We start from the raw sequence: 15,292 nt of genomic DNA on the forward strand, positions 1-15,292 counted from the left end.
ATATGTACAGCATCAGTAAAAAGAAAGTAGGATTTAAAACCCCCACACTAGAGAATTCCCGTTATCCCCCAAATGTTACACAAACTGTTTTCAAAATAACACTGTCAATTCAGTACTTCATTATTTAGAAAAGAGGAACATTAATTTCTGTTTTTCCTATCTTTTATTAGGCACAGTACTTTTATAACATCTCCTTTAAGTTCAGAGTCTATTTATATAGAAGGAGAAAACTGAATCCTTGTTCATTACATGAGTGATTCTTCAGCAATTACAAAATTGTGGTAATTTAAATTTAAATTTTTGTTTTCCTTTGGATCTAAAATTATTTAGAAAAATAAAAAATCTTTTCAATTTTAAATGTATTTCATGAACCCTGAATGATTTACTACCCTCCACTTATTGGCCTTCATCTAAAGTCTGATGAAGTCAGGCATTGACTTCATTGCCTTTGGATTTGCTCATAAACAATCTAATAGATTATTGTATGTCAAAGTGTACAAATTTTTGATAAACAAAAGAATAATGAGTTTGTTAATCCAATTGGAATGGGGGGGGGTATTTGTAAGAAGGGTGATGTATTTTCTGGTACAGAATGAATGAATTAGTTTGGCTAAGTACGTTTTAGCTTTTTTCAGAGATTACAGCAGTGGTTAATTGTTCTTCTATTTATGTCTTTCCTTAAACAGGCATGTTGACTCAATAAAATATATTATTCTCTATGATAAGATAATGCCAAATCTAGTACATATGCCTGAAGAAAGGGTACAGCAGTCTACATTTGCTTATAATGTCTGTTCCAAAAGCAAATGACTATTTCAAATCATGCACATGAATTGATCAAAAAAGAAAATGGAATTATCCATCTAAAAATAAGATATATTAGGTAAAATGTGTGTATAAATGTGTGTATATATTTTATACTCAGATGTTTGTATGAATATATCTTTTTATATTTTCTTTTCTCTGGGTGGGTAGTAGCGGAGAAAATACTATTGTTGTTATCATGAAAATGGAGATTTGTGGATATTATTCCTAAAATGAGATGATTATTTTATTATCTACTTTGTAGTGAGATATTTTAATTAAGAAAATGAAGCTAAATGAAAATGAAGCTGAAAAGTTTGCTCATTTCCGTAGCCATACAGCAGTGTAGTAGAGTACTAAACAGACTAATTGCTAAGTTCAGAAAGTGCATTAATATAGAATGTGTATGAACCATTTCAGAAAAGTGCAGAGCAACTATTCAATATATTTTTTATAAATTCTGTAGCCAATGAAAATAACCACACTTACTGAAGTAATTGGAAATGAAGAGCCATATGAATTCAGTTCTTGAGAGGTATCAAAAATAAAGTTTGTTTAAGCTTTTGAGTAGATGCAAGTAGCACTACATTCTATTAACTGATGTCTTTTAGACATTAATTTTTTGAAAGTCATTTATGTTTGGTAAAATCAATTTGTCTTCAAAATAATATGATATAGATAGAATAAATAGAAGCAAAAAGATAGAAAAACATATTATTCAATGAATAAGTGAATAAAAACAAAAGTATCATAAAAAATCCAGTGACTGGACTTACATACAGTAATCAAGAATTCTTTTTCCTTTATAAGATCTTAAACTGAGACCTTTGAAAGGTGGGTGACATTGTGATGAAAATTATACTCTACAGACTTTTGGATTTTGCTGTCACATTTTAAAAATAAGATTTCAACAGTGGCATGTCGTCTGCCTCCAGAAATTTTTGCTAACATTAATCTATAAATAATGACAGAACAGGATGGAATTTACTTTTGTTCCTTCATATATGTAACATCTAATGTTTGAGTGAGAGTTTTCTGGGATCTAATTTTTAAGTCTACCTGTACTTTAAATATTTAAAGTGCAGTTGTATTGTTAAATTCTGGTAATGCAATTTTCAGTATTAATAGATCATTCTGACATAAATAGCATTGGAATTGAAACCTGTCAGGTATTCATTTGTCACATTTAAATCTAGGTAATCTTCAGTGTTTAGCTTGGTTAGGTTTTAATCAGAATTTGTATTGGATTTCATGCATTTTTTCCATGGAAACAGCATTTTGAAAACTATCATAGTTCTTAATTGTTATTACTTCAGATATTTGCCATTTAATTTTAGTTGGTGTGAAAAAATGTGGTTATATATAATTGCTTTGGATTTATTTTGATTTTAAAGTTTGAAATGATAATTTTCAGCACAATAACAAAAACCCTCTGATACATTTGATATACTTTTGTACAAACCGAGTAGACTAAGAAAAACAAGTCATTTTTGTAGTTATGGCGAACGTAAGGCAGTGGAGTTCAGCGCCAAAATACATATGAAATTCAGCTTTATGTTTTTTAGTTCTCAGGTTAGAAAGGATAAAATACAAGACTGAAACAACAGGGAAAGGGGGTTAGAATAAGCTGCACAATATATGATCAGCCTACATGACTGTCAGATGTAGACTGAAGTTTTGTTCTGATGATTAGCCATGGTGTCAGAGGCGGAAGGAAAAGAAAAACAGAAAAAAAAAGAAATGTTAGCAGATTGGCTGTGAAAATGCAGTATGCAAAGATCTTTTAATTAGTAAAATATGCAGAACCAGAAGTAACTTCTGAGTTAATTTATCCCCTGCCCTTGGAGCTTTCCTTAGAAGGAAATTCTACTCGTATATGCAGCCGCCTTCTCTAATTTGGTGTTAGAATGACACTGTCTTAATCTAAATTGCACAATGATTTCCTTGAGAACATTTTTATTACATTTTTATTTGTATATCAAGGGTAAAGAAATTACCATGTTAGATGAGGTTGCTGGTCTTTTAGTCTTTGCCTTCTTTTTCTATTGTGTCTCAGAAGAAGGTAAAAAAGCCCTATGGAAAACACTTACAGAATTACCTTATGTCCTAACTCTTAACGATTAATAATCAGCATGTGCTAGAATATTGTGATTATATGAAAAAAAAAGAAAAAGAAAGATACCTGTCTAATTTACAATAAGGTATTAGCCCTGTTCAAGTTACTGACCTCAAAGATATCTTTTGACAGTGGGTTCCTTTTAAACTATCAACATTGTAGTTTTATTGTTTATTTACTTTTTAGACTTTTTCTTGCCTTTTTAAACAGTTTTAGATTCATCTCCTTTTTAGTATTATGACAAAAAACATGGAAGTATTCCATTTGACTTTTTACATACTGTGGATTAATTCATTTCCTTATCATTTAACCTTTTTGGGAGGACTATATATTCCTAGGCTTTTCAGTCTTTGATCATCTGCATACCTCATAATTTTTTCTTTCCTTGAACTTCTGCTGTTTCTTCTGAAGTAGGGGTTGCTAAAGATGAATATTCATCACTTGAAAGTAGACAATATAGCCTCTTCATAGTAATTTCTTTCTCATTAATTACATGTACAGTCTCTAAGCAGAGCTTTTCATCGTTTCTAGTAGTGCCCATTCACCTCGTTCTGTTAGGTCTTTCATATTTTTTACAGCCTTCTTGGAAATATTTCATTATATTCCATTTTTTTTCTGATCTTGTGCATTTACTATTTATTTATACATGCAATGGCCTAATCAGTTTGAATTTTTGTTTAATTTAGCTGGAATACTTATAGGAGTGAAGCTGCAGCCCTGCAGATTTCAACTCTCATATTCTTCCCTGGAGATTTGTTTCCATGCAGTCACAATTAAACTGTTTTCCACATCTGAGATACCTACTTTAAAGTTAGCACTGGTATTTCTACATGAATATATCCTTAGTCTGCAACACAGTTAGCCATATTTCAGTATCAAATATGTAAGGCTTGGAGAACAGCAGCCATCTCTTTGTGAAGGAAAGAGAATAAGGGAATGGTTTACAGCTGCCATTTTTACAGGGGGAAGTGGAATCAAAGAAAGATTAAGTGACATGTTTGAAGTCACATAGAAAGTAAGGGGCAGAGCTTGAAAAAAGAGCTCTGAATCTTTGTGATCCAATTACTTGACTTCTGAAAAGAAATCAGTAGATAAATGACACTCCAGCTGACATGTGAAGAACTAAAATGCAAGAAAGAGAAGTGCATTATCTGGGTCTGTCCATATATTCTGACAATACATTATGTTCTCAATGATGATTGCAAATTCAGACTGTGAGCGTCAAAGAACTGATGTCAATTTAGACAAGGGAATCATGATATGCAAGATAAAGATTTAAAAAATGTGAAATGAATTTTGATGATTAATAATGTAATTAATTTTATTTATAAGAGTAATTGCCTATTTTTACTTAGAAGGTACAGTATTAGTCTGTTCTCTGGACCAAAATGTCACTGAAAGTGAAAAAAATATCCATCCTTTACAGAATCCTTTTTCCTTTAGCTTCTTATAATGCAAGTAACAATGCAGGGTAATTCTAGAGCAGGTTAATGTTCTTGAAGAGTTAAACAACATTGTGCAAACTAGATATTCATTGACTTGTTCCTTAGAATTACTGTACATTTGTAGTTCCTATTGTTTTCAGATGTTCTTTTTTCTTGAATTCAGGCCCTAGAATTTCATTGGTGCTCTAAAAGTGTACTGATTATATGCTACTAATTTCTTTTCTTTTTTTTTTTTGCATTTTTCTTTTTTTTGCATTTTTTATTTCAGTGGTATGGCATCTGCTTAAATATTAACCTGCACATGTGAACCCAAAATACCAAAAGTGTTGCACAGATTATTATGTAATAACACATATTGCTCAAGAAAGAGCTCTCATTCTTGTTCCCAACAAATCCTAACCTATAGTTATGCACACAATGATTTCTAGATTCTGTGACCCTAGTAACATATATGGGTTATGTTTTGGAACATATATATTTGGAACATATATATTTGGAACTGTGGCTTGGGCCAGTTCATTTTGAGAATGGGATATTCCAATAAGACCTGTAAAAAGGCGGGGGGGAACCTTATAAAAGGTCTTTGAAAAGGTCTTTAGAAAGACCTTTCCTAAGAAGAAAAAAAATCAGTTGCTAAGACAGAGGACAGTGTGCAGGGGTCCCTGTTGTGCTAGTGTAGTCTTATGTAAGACAATGAATCTAGCTGGGAGGAGCATTGGACGCTTTCCTCTTCGAATTTTTTTCCTTTTAATTTTTATTGTGTTCCTTCGGATGACCTCACCCCATATGTCTGTGAGTTTCTTCGTCAGGGGAATATATAGTTTGCTATCCAATTAATTGATATGCATGGCAATACTTTTAATTTTAAAACTATATGGTATTTGTTCTTTTAAGAGTTATTGTGTATTTTTAAAGTGTTATATGTGTATTTTTACAATAGAAATGAGCTGTATATTTTGATTATGTTGCATATTGCTAGTGATGGTGCACACAATTTTAATTTATTAGGTTAATAAGATATTATAGAAAAACAAACAATTATTTTAGATTGTGAATTGCATGTCATTGCATTAAGGATTACTGTTATTTGTATCTTATCTACTCTTCTATGTTTACATTGTACTTTACGTGCATAATGCAAAGCAAGGGACCACAAGGAACACAGGACAACCGTGAGCAGAAATAACTCCATTTGAAGCCGCCACAACAGTGTATGTTTATGTCCTCTCTCCTTACCTTATTTTTTGAGACCATCCAGAAAAATCCCAAGAACTTCTGTATGCTTTCTATCCATGAAGTATACTGTTTAGTGTCTGAATATCACTGTGAATTGTTTCCAGCTAAATCAGGATTCTGGGTGCATGACTGACTTGTCGGGAATCAAAGCAGAAATTCATATTTCTGTATAGGAAACCCACCTTTTACATCAATAGTATAGTTAACAAGAAATTCAGCATTTTACTGATTTGTGAATATTTTTGCTCTATCTCTTGATATTCCTGCCATTCTATTTTCCTTAGTTCCCTTTTGTGCCTCACAATGAAGTATAGCATATGGCTCATTTGTTTTAATTTTATACCACAAGAGTCCTTTCCCAAGTCCTAATTTCAGTACCCTACTCTTAAAAACAAAATACATACAATAGTTGTTCACTATTTCTGAAAACAGTATATTGATATCAGACAATTTGAACTACCCATTTGCTAAAACTTAGCTTTCTTTTATTCCCTTTAAAAGTGAAGTTCATAGTTACGTTCCTTCAGCTTTTAATCAATAACTTGAAAATGGAGAAAGGTTTTATATTCTTAATGAAATATTCCAATAATTGCAATGTTTGTTAGGAAGAAGCAGTGAGAGAAGGGTTTATATGTGCATGTGGGTGTGCATGCATGTACACATCTTGGTGAGTCAGTTCTTTCTGCAAGTCCCCATGAGATCTAGACAGTTGCACTTACATAACCTGCCTCATCTATGAATTTCAAATCAATTCACTGAGGTGGATATGAAAGACCATATTCAGCTGAGAAATGGAGAACTAAATCATCAAGAAGTGAAGTGGTATATCCAATGGCATACTATAAATCGATCTTTGATCTAGTAATTGATCCGAGAGGTAACGCCAATACGGCCCACCCCTCAAAGAATAATTGGGACACCACCTTCCAGTTCTCAGTGAAGTCAATGAGAGTTTTGCTGTTGACTTAGTGGGGTTAGGCTTTTAGCCAAGTCCTCGGTGTGAGCTGCCAGCTCAGGCTGCCTCCCACTGCTGCAGACTGCAGAACTCTCTTTGAGACTGGTGGAGTTCTGAATGCAGGCAGAGGACAAAATGCGTGCCAGAATTTGCAGACATCTCGGTTACGTGTGGAGCAGTTAGCAACCTTTGCATCCACTGCAACCTCTTTCCTGCAAAAAAATCCGATGTAGATAGTCAATGCAAAACTATTTTTCCTCAGTTCACAGAAATCTTTCCTACATGCTGTATTCTCACTGGGAAAATAGGATCATACTGATACAATAGATTGTCTCTATTTGTACTTAGTGATGGTTGCTTCAGTTTCCTGGACAACGTTAGTTCTTTCAGTCCCTTTGAATCTTCAAGTATGATGAAGATCCAAAAGAAATCATTTAGATTTTTTCTCCATTTCAGTGGGAAATAAATTTTGTTCTCTACCGCTGATTATCAGTTACTGTTCTACCTATTTGTTTAATTATTTTTCATTGCAGTAAGTGTCAATATTTTATTATATACTACCCATATAAAATAAAATTATCTCATTAGTTTTATGTTTCTCATACAAGTTTGATGTTTTGGGTTTGATGTTTTTAAAGCTGATACCATTTCTCTTATATGAGAAAAACATTGACAGAATCAAGAGCAGAAACTATGTTCTTTTCTTGAGCCCCTTTTTAAAACTATCAGATATGAAATATTGTATTGTTATCCAGACAGAAGTCTGGTTTTACTTTCAAAATGATATGTTTGTATTGAAGGGACAGCAGCACGTCTGACTGGCCACACAGTTGAACCTAAATGAACCATAATATTTCCAAAGTCTTATGGTTGAAAGTCTGCACACAGATTCAAATTCTAAATGTACTCAGCTGGCATATGATCATCTATGAAACAATCATAAATTTTAATATGTTAACTATCCCTCATTAGATACTTCCCTTTGGGTATAAGTATAGTGCACATATGCTGACCAAACAGGTATTACCCTGAATTATTGATACATATACAAGTTTCATAGGATGCTGCATTTTCACATTGAGGTAAATTCACTTCTCACAGTGTTTTCTTTTGTTTCTTCAGATATTTATAAATATGTAATTTGTATTAATTGTTTGTGAAATATAAAGACCACTGTGAGAAAACATACAGGAGCGTATGAGAAAATATGTTCAATCTTTGCATTTTTTTATACCCAAAACTCCAATTTTATGTTTTTATTCAGCCTATAGCCAATTAAATGGCTCAAAAAAGTTTATTGAAACCACTACTGAATGCAAATATGAGAATTAAGAACATGAGAACCAATATACAGGGTTAGACCAAAGATCATCTTACCCAGTATCATCTTGTCTAGAGGCCAAAATAGGATGCCCAAGGAAGAGTGAAAGAACAGGGCAAAAAAACTCATTCTTCCTTTGTATATTTTCCTATATATCAACAATTTGTGACTCAGATATCTTGAACCACGTGTAGTGAACTTAGTAAATTTGGTAAATTTATCTCTACAAATTTGTCCAGTTTCCCTTTGGATGGGTGCAGCTATTATTAATATCACTTGTGTCCCATTAGTCTTGGACTGGACAAAGGAAAAATTAACTTTCTAGCCTGGTAGAGACCACTAGATATGACTTCTCTGATAAGAGTACTTTACTTTGTGCCCTTAATGATCTTCACAGTTGTCTCCAGAAGCAAGCAATTTATATGGGAATAAGATCTGAAAAACTAAGAAAAGGACTGTGTGTATTTTTTATGTATTTTAGTAAATATTAATGCTAGGTTGGTAAATCAAAATATATAGAATGGTATTTAAAGAAAATAAAAGCCTCACTATAACATATGACATCTGGAGTTCCGAAAATTCTGCTTTATAGGAAGTGATTGCTTTTCAGACAAAAGTAACATTTCTTTTAAAGACTAGAGAATTTAAAAGCCTATATAATGTAAATTCAGATATATAGATGCTGCTGAAAATCACTATAGTATCACCTGCATGTGTGCCTCAGCAATCTAACACTTAATATAAACAGCAAATGGTTGAATAGCTAGAAAAATAGTCCTAGCATGTGCTTAAACAAGATCAATATTAGAAATTTTGAGAAAATATACGAACTTACTAGTACAGTAATTAAAAATAAAATTTCAAACAGGGTTGACTTGTTTTGACAAAGAACAAAAAAATCATTCTGCTTTCAGAAATCATGAAAAGGGCAATAATATCACTCAGTAAATAATAATAATGATTGTTATTAATAAAAAAGTATTTTTAGGTACATGATTCAAATCTGTGTTTCTTTCTACTATGTAAAATAATTGAAATTAAGGCATGAGATTTTTGTTCCTTTGATAGAAGAAAGAGACAAAATGTAAAGGCAGTGAGGGAAGAACAGTGTTTATGGAGTTAATTTATTTTGATAGTTGTGTGCTCCCTTACAACCAAACGTGTCCATACTGGCTTTCCCAATGTGCGTGTCTTAACCTGTTTTTTGCTGTATCTAAGGAACTAATCAACCCCTAAAGAGCCCTGCAGGGGCACTTGTTCTTTTACTAAGCAATCTGTATTATTTCATCAACAGGGGAAGTAAAATCAAAGTGTATCATATCTAAACCTGCATGTAAACAAGCCATAGGACAAGCTTGCACTGGAGCATACTTTTTACCTGTGGGTTTATGGCAGATTTGTTTTTCTGGTGAAAGGATTCTTCTTTTTTCTTTCTTTCTTTCTTTCTTTCTTTTTTTTTTTTTTTTTTTGAGATTTATAATAGTGCTATAAAGACCAGTAGTGGCCACAGAGGAAATCTTGCAAAGATGCTTTTAAACTGAATCTCAGGAAACCAAAAAGTGTATGGTGCTTGTGTCTTGCTGTCATACTTATCTTTAAATTGTTTCAGTTGCAGTGTAGATTAATTGTTTTCTTGTATAGTGGTATCTTGCTCGCAATTAATGCATATTGCCTTGGAAGAGGAGAATCTGTGTCCCCTTTGCGGCAGTGAAATGGCATTTGTGTTATCATAAGATGTTAATCTAATATTTGAAATGTGATATTGAAAGCTTTTATTATGAAGAGAAGGCAAAGGGATCGGATGTAATTTTGACTTCTGCTGTTGTTACCCAGTAAAAGAATCTTCTATTCTCTAACTGGAGAATAGAAAACCTTTTGTTTTCTTTAATAGAATATTTGAAGAACAAACCAGAGCATCTATCATATATGATTTTATTAATATCTTTCAATGCTTAATCTCTTTACCTGTGGCCATCCTCCCCTGCTACTGAATTGCATAATTTGTGCTAATACTCTTTTCACATTCTGCCATCTATCGCAATAGCAGTACAAGGATTATTGTGATATGTTAGTAGATCTGACAGCTCTGGAAATGTGTTTCTTTATATATCTGATATACACCACAGCTCAAGTACATAAGGGAATAATAAAATGGCTAACTTGCATGAGTTGTTGGAGGTTTTCTAGGAGAGGAGGAAAGGATGAGAGAGACAAGTGACCACGTTGATTTTCAAAATGCAAAAAAAAATAAGTATCAAAGTTAAATATCATGGTTCCAGATGTCTCATTTAGTGTCCTACTGCCTGATTAAGCTACTTATACTGAAATATTTAATGCAGTTTCATTACTGAGTTAAAATGTTTGAAAAAAAGAGTGGGCAAAGATGTTTAAAGTAAAATTTTCTGGTTAAAAAAGAGGTACCCAAAATCATTATGCTCACTGAAAATTTGTAGTGATAGTATAAATTCATAATGACTTGTAAAGCACGTAAGAAAATATTTGAGCTGTCCTGGACTGCTGAAAAAACAGTGACTGATCCATTTGCCAAGATGCAAGGAAGCTGCATGTGACTCACAAGTGCTACTATATCGGTCTTGTTGGGATCCTGTTTCCGACACCTCTGTGTACAAAAGTACAGTGAACTGGCAAAGAAAAGCAGCAGTGTGGGTTTTGGTTCTACTGTTAGAATGCTCTGGCCAATGCTCAGATTTTAGTGAAAGAGGATATTATTAGTTTATGCCTGAAGAAACCTGATACAAAAAACAGGATTTAACACTTTTGGTGCTCTACGCTATCCTTTTTTTCCAGGATAGAGCAGAAAATAATCTATTCTGCCTGTAGCTTTCTACCTAGATGACACCAAAAGTGCAGGGGAAAGAGTAAGAGGAAAAAAAAAAATCCAAATTCTAATCTGTACCAAAATATCTTCTGCGTCTGTTTTGAAATGTGAGATCTGCGGGACTCAGAAGAGTGTGCAAAGGGCATGAGTAGAACTGATTTTTCCCAGCCTTTGTTTCCAACTGTACTGGAAATGGCCACGATTGCAGAATTAAACTCAGGGAACTAACAATGGCATAAGAGGCTGGCTCATGGATGGGCCACGATGAAGAAAAGTAGGCTGAGAGTCAAAGGGGAACACATACTAGAATTTAGAAAGGGCAATGCAGAGGCCAGCCTCTATCCTGCCACTGCACCGTTCCTAACAAAGCACATTCCTCAGAGGCATAGCTCACTTGCTAGGAGCATAGATACGGAAACTTCAGACAGAGTCAGATCTAATCGCACAAATAGTAGTGGGAGAATACAAAAACCTCAAGATGCCCCCCAAGGTTCAGATAAGTGAATATTTTTCTCTTGTTTTTCTCTTCAAAAGGATACTATTGCCTTTAGTTTTACCAAGTAAAGCCCCACATGCTATTCCTCATGCTATGAATTTTAAGTTCTCATGCTATGAATTTTAAGTTAAAAAGCCTTTCCAAAATACAAAGACCTTATCCTGAAGTTTCTTTATAAAAGTTATTTTACCTGAGGAACTTTTGAAAGTTGTAACATTAAAATATTGTCCCTAACACAGTTCATCTGTATCTGGTACTATTGTTTTTTCCTGCTGCTTTGTGACAAGATTTTTAGGAGGTGCTTTTTAGAAGGGTTTAGGTAAGTAAACTGCACTGACAAGGCTAATTTGTTTATTACAGTGAATATAAAAAGTAAGAGAATTGAATCAAGTCCAGATCAGTAGTGATAGAAAGTCATTACTATAAGCTGGAAGTTAAGTGGCCTGTATAAAATGAGTTAGCACTTGGAGAACATTACCTACTGAACAGGTGCTTATGTCCCTAAAAGCATTAACTAGCATCACGGCTGAGACAGTCAGAACAGCTAAGGAAAAGGGTCTGATAAAACGTCCATTAGTCTCTGAATGGCAACGGCTGCCAAATGCTGCTGCCTCTGCTGGTTTATATCGTGGTCTGTCTACTCACAGCCTGGCACTTCCCATCAATATTAGCTTTATACAGAAGTATCAAATCCACCTCAAGCTGAATACCAACAATATATTTTAAAAGTTTTACTAAATAGAATAGTAGCATTGAGTGGGGAAAGTTCATCAGAGCATAAACTTCAGAGTAGAATTGGTTCATATCATTTCCTAGCACTTTTTTTTAACTTTATTTTATGTGTTCATAAGTGAAGAGACTCCATCAAGTGCAGATCTCCTGAATATAAACAGATTTTTGTAATATTTTCTACAAGTAAGAAATGCTAAGTGTTGCCTCCTGGAAAATACTGGCACTTTAATGTAATGGAGGTCAGGAGTGCTTGCATTCTATTCATTGAGAATAAATCTAATTATTTTAATAAATCTAATTATTCTAAGAAAGTATGGAGCAAACAGAACAGAATAAACATATATGACTGAATTTGTTGTCTCAAGACTTTCAGTCAATTCTGCTTTCCTACAGAAGGTAACATTTTTCTAAATTTCCCCAAATTGCTTCAATATTTTATCTCACATCTCTTTTGAAACCTTCCTGGGCTGTGATTTTCCAAATGACTTGTCTACTTCTCTGGTAAATGAACCCATATTTTCCAAATATATCTATAGACATATATACCCACACATACATATATATGTATGTATATATGTAAATATAGTGTATATACATGTGTATGTAGTGTATATATATAGTTTAAATTGTATATTTGTGTATATATATACACACTGTATACAGTGTAGTAGTACCTAAGTCTTGAGAGAACTTTCAAATATGAAGATACTCCTACAGCTCATTGAGTTTTGCATTAAATGTGTTTTTAAAATGTTCCTGCTGTTTTCACTGACTTTTCTGTTCTCTTTGAGAGCAGAGAATCTTTGTGTTATGCCTCATAGGTCTGGTCTCAAAGTCTCCAATGTCTTGGGCAAGAGGGCTTGCAGTGACTTGTCTGTATTGCCTTTTCTGCTGCAATCACAAAGGGGTTAGCATGCATCATTTACAAAAATTAAACCATAGACTAGTTTAAAAACAGTCTGTATCTGAGTTATTCTTACCTTTACACATCTCACAAAGTACTAAAATTCTCGAGCAGAAAGCTATAGTATTCACTTTCTTTTCATAGGAACTGTAGTCTACACAAAGTATAAATGAGATAATATTTAAGCATATAGTATTTCTGAGATTCGGCTGTCAAGAGCTAGAATAAAATTTGATCTACACTGCTGTAACAACTGTGTTTCCAGATTATAACCTTTAGAACTATACACAGTTTCATGTTTAAAGGTAGATAGGCCCTGTATTTTGCAACAGCTCTTCTCTTACTAACACCTGATACTGAGATACAATGAAAACGCTGGACGTAGAATCTATTCAACCAGGGAAACCATTATTTATGGGTCTCAGGCAATTATATTTTAACGAATGCTATCAGTAGAGATGTAGAGAGTTGTACGTAATGCCTAAAGCTGTTATGTTTTATGCTTATTATAGACACTTTTGGCCAGATACTGCCTGTATGCTGAAACACACTCAACTGTATAACTCCTGCAAGTCTTGAACTGCTGGTATATAATTGAATCTTCATGTCAAAAGCAATGGAAACCTCCCATGCAAAAAACAGACAAGAGATTGACTTCAAAACAGTAAACAAGCATATGAAAATGTGATATTTTTTATTTAACTTTAAAATTTTCATCTTTATTTTTCATGCTTCATTCCTAACACCTGAAAGTTAATTTATACTTACTATTTCAAGGAAAGCACTGAGAGTGTTACAATTTATTTCCTTTTTTGTTCAGCTTTCTGGCAGGTAAGAATTATATGAAAATTTTAATGTATTTTCTACTCTCCAAGATCTGATCTTGGACATTCTTTGAAATCTTTACAGCCACTACTTAGTCAAGAAAAGATAACTACTTTTTTTATCAGTGTAGTAGAGCTGTCTTGCAAGAGACCTTTTCTTTGGTAAAACGAAGAATGAAGATAGAAATACTTTTAAGGTTTTTCTTTGAAAAATAGCTTTTTACAAAAAACAAATTGAAAATTTTATTACAGATGCAGAATAAAATGATTCTTTAATTAAAATGATAAGCAAACCATTGATCATGATTAATCAGCAACTCAGGTAGCCAAATATTAATCTGTGCAAGGGATCCAGTTGCATCATGCTGTGACAGCACGAAATCTGGTGCCTCCACCTTTGAGCCCGACTTCAGATTTCATCTGGCAGCATGAATGAGAATAAATCCTGGGAGCTGGCTGAGTTTGGTTTCCAGCTCTGCCCCAGTCGATGCGGGACAATGACCAAATTTGTTAATTATAAAGCAGATGCAAAACCCACTTCTTAAAATTAATAGGGAGTTCTTCATAAAGATCAGTAAGCTTCTGAAATGGAGAGCTGCAGATAGGTAACTGCAACTTTCAAATATGTTAATTCCAAGTTCTGGTTTGATTAATCTCAACCTTTACCATGGCTATTATCACTATTCAAAGAATAGCTGTATTTACTGTGTTTTAGAAGCAAGTGATTGGCATGAAAGAAAAAAGAAGATTGAAGAAAAGTCAATGGAATTATAGTGGCCAGGTATGACCCAATATATTTATTTTCCTAAATTTTCCATCAGGGCGGAGTACAGTATTTTAATATATATAAACTCTACATGCCTGTCCTTTTGGTTTTGGAAGTGAAATACCAATGTTTGGTTCAGCTAGAGTTGTTCTTACCCTTTCTAGGCGTAGCTATTTGTTACCCCGAGAGGTTCTCTAGTGTTAACAAATCTGTGTAGCACCTGTAGTGAACAACAACAACAACAGTTTACAAAGCTTCCAGTACTCACAGAGAACACCAGCAGCTCTGCTGCTAGGCATGTTCCTTCCTTAAGTTTAACCCTGGACTTTCATGAAACACAGTAACTTTCATGGAAAATTTGGATAAATGTATTTTAGGTAGTTAGAAAATTGAGTAACTTACTTCTTGTGCAATACTATTGCTCCTCTATAAGACAGGTCATTTTGTTGAATGTTTTTGTAGTCTAAGGAGTAATTATCCTTTTGTTATGCATGAAGAAGTAGTTAATACTATAATTAAGACAATGTTAAGTCATCCTTGTAGGTGTATTGGAAATATTTTTGCAGCTTTCTGATAAAAGTGGCAGTCTAGTGTCTGGTATTTTTGGATTTCAAAGGCAGAAGCAATGCCACAAAAATTACGTATTAGTGAAGAGGCCTCTTAGCGCTTCTGGAAAGCAATTTATGTTTCAGTTTGTTTTTTAATAAGTTTAAAATCCTATGTCTTCTGCAGACATTTCAGAAACATTATCCAACATATCTGCAGCTTTTTAATTTTTATAATTGTCATAAGAAATAAAGAAACCTGCAGCAGATAATTATATGACAACAGTATAATCACTAATGTGAAAATGA

At 33.5% G+C, this 15,292-nt stretch overlaps 1 protein-coding gene across 2 annotated transcripts in view; it reads left to right on the forward strand.

Moving 5' to 3' along the window:
- PCDH7 (protocadherin 7) overlaps positions 1–15,292 on the forward strand; it is a 274,872-nt gene that overhangs the window by 136,249 nt on the left and 123,331 nt on the right. The window lies entirely within an intron of this gene.

This window comes from Rhea pennata, chromosome 4 (genome assembly GCF_028389875.1).
Source record: "Rhea pennata isolate bPtePen1 chromosome 4, bPtePen1.pri, whole genome shotgun sequence".
NCBI lineage: Eukaryota > Metazoa > Chordata > Aves > Rheiformes > Rheidae > Rhea > Rhea pennata.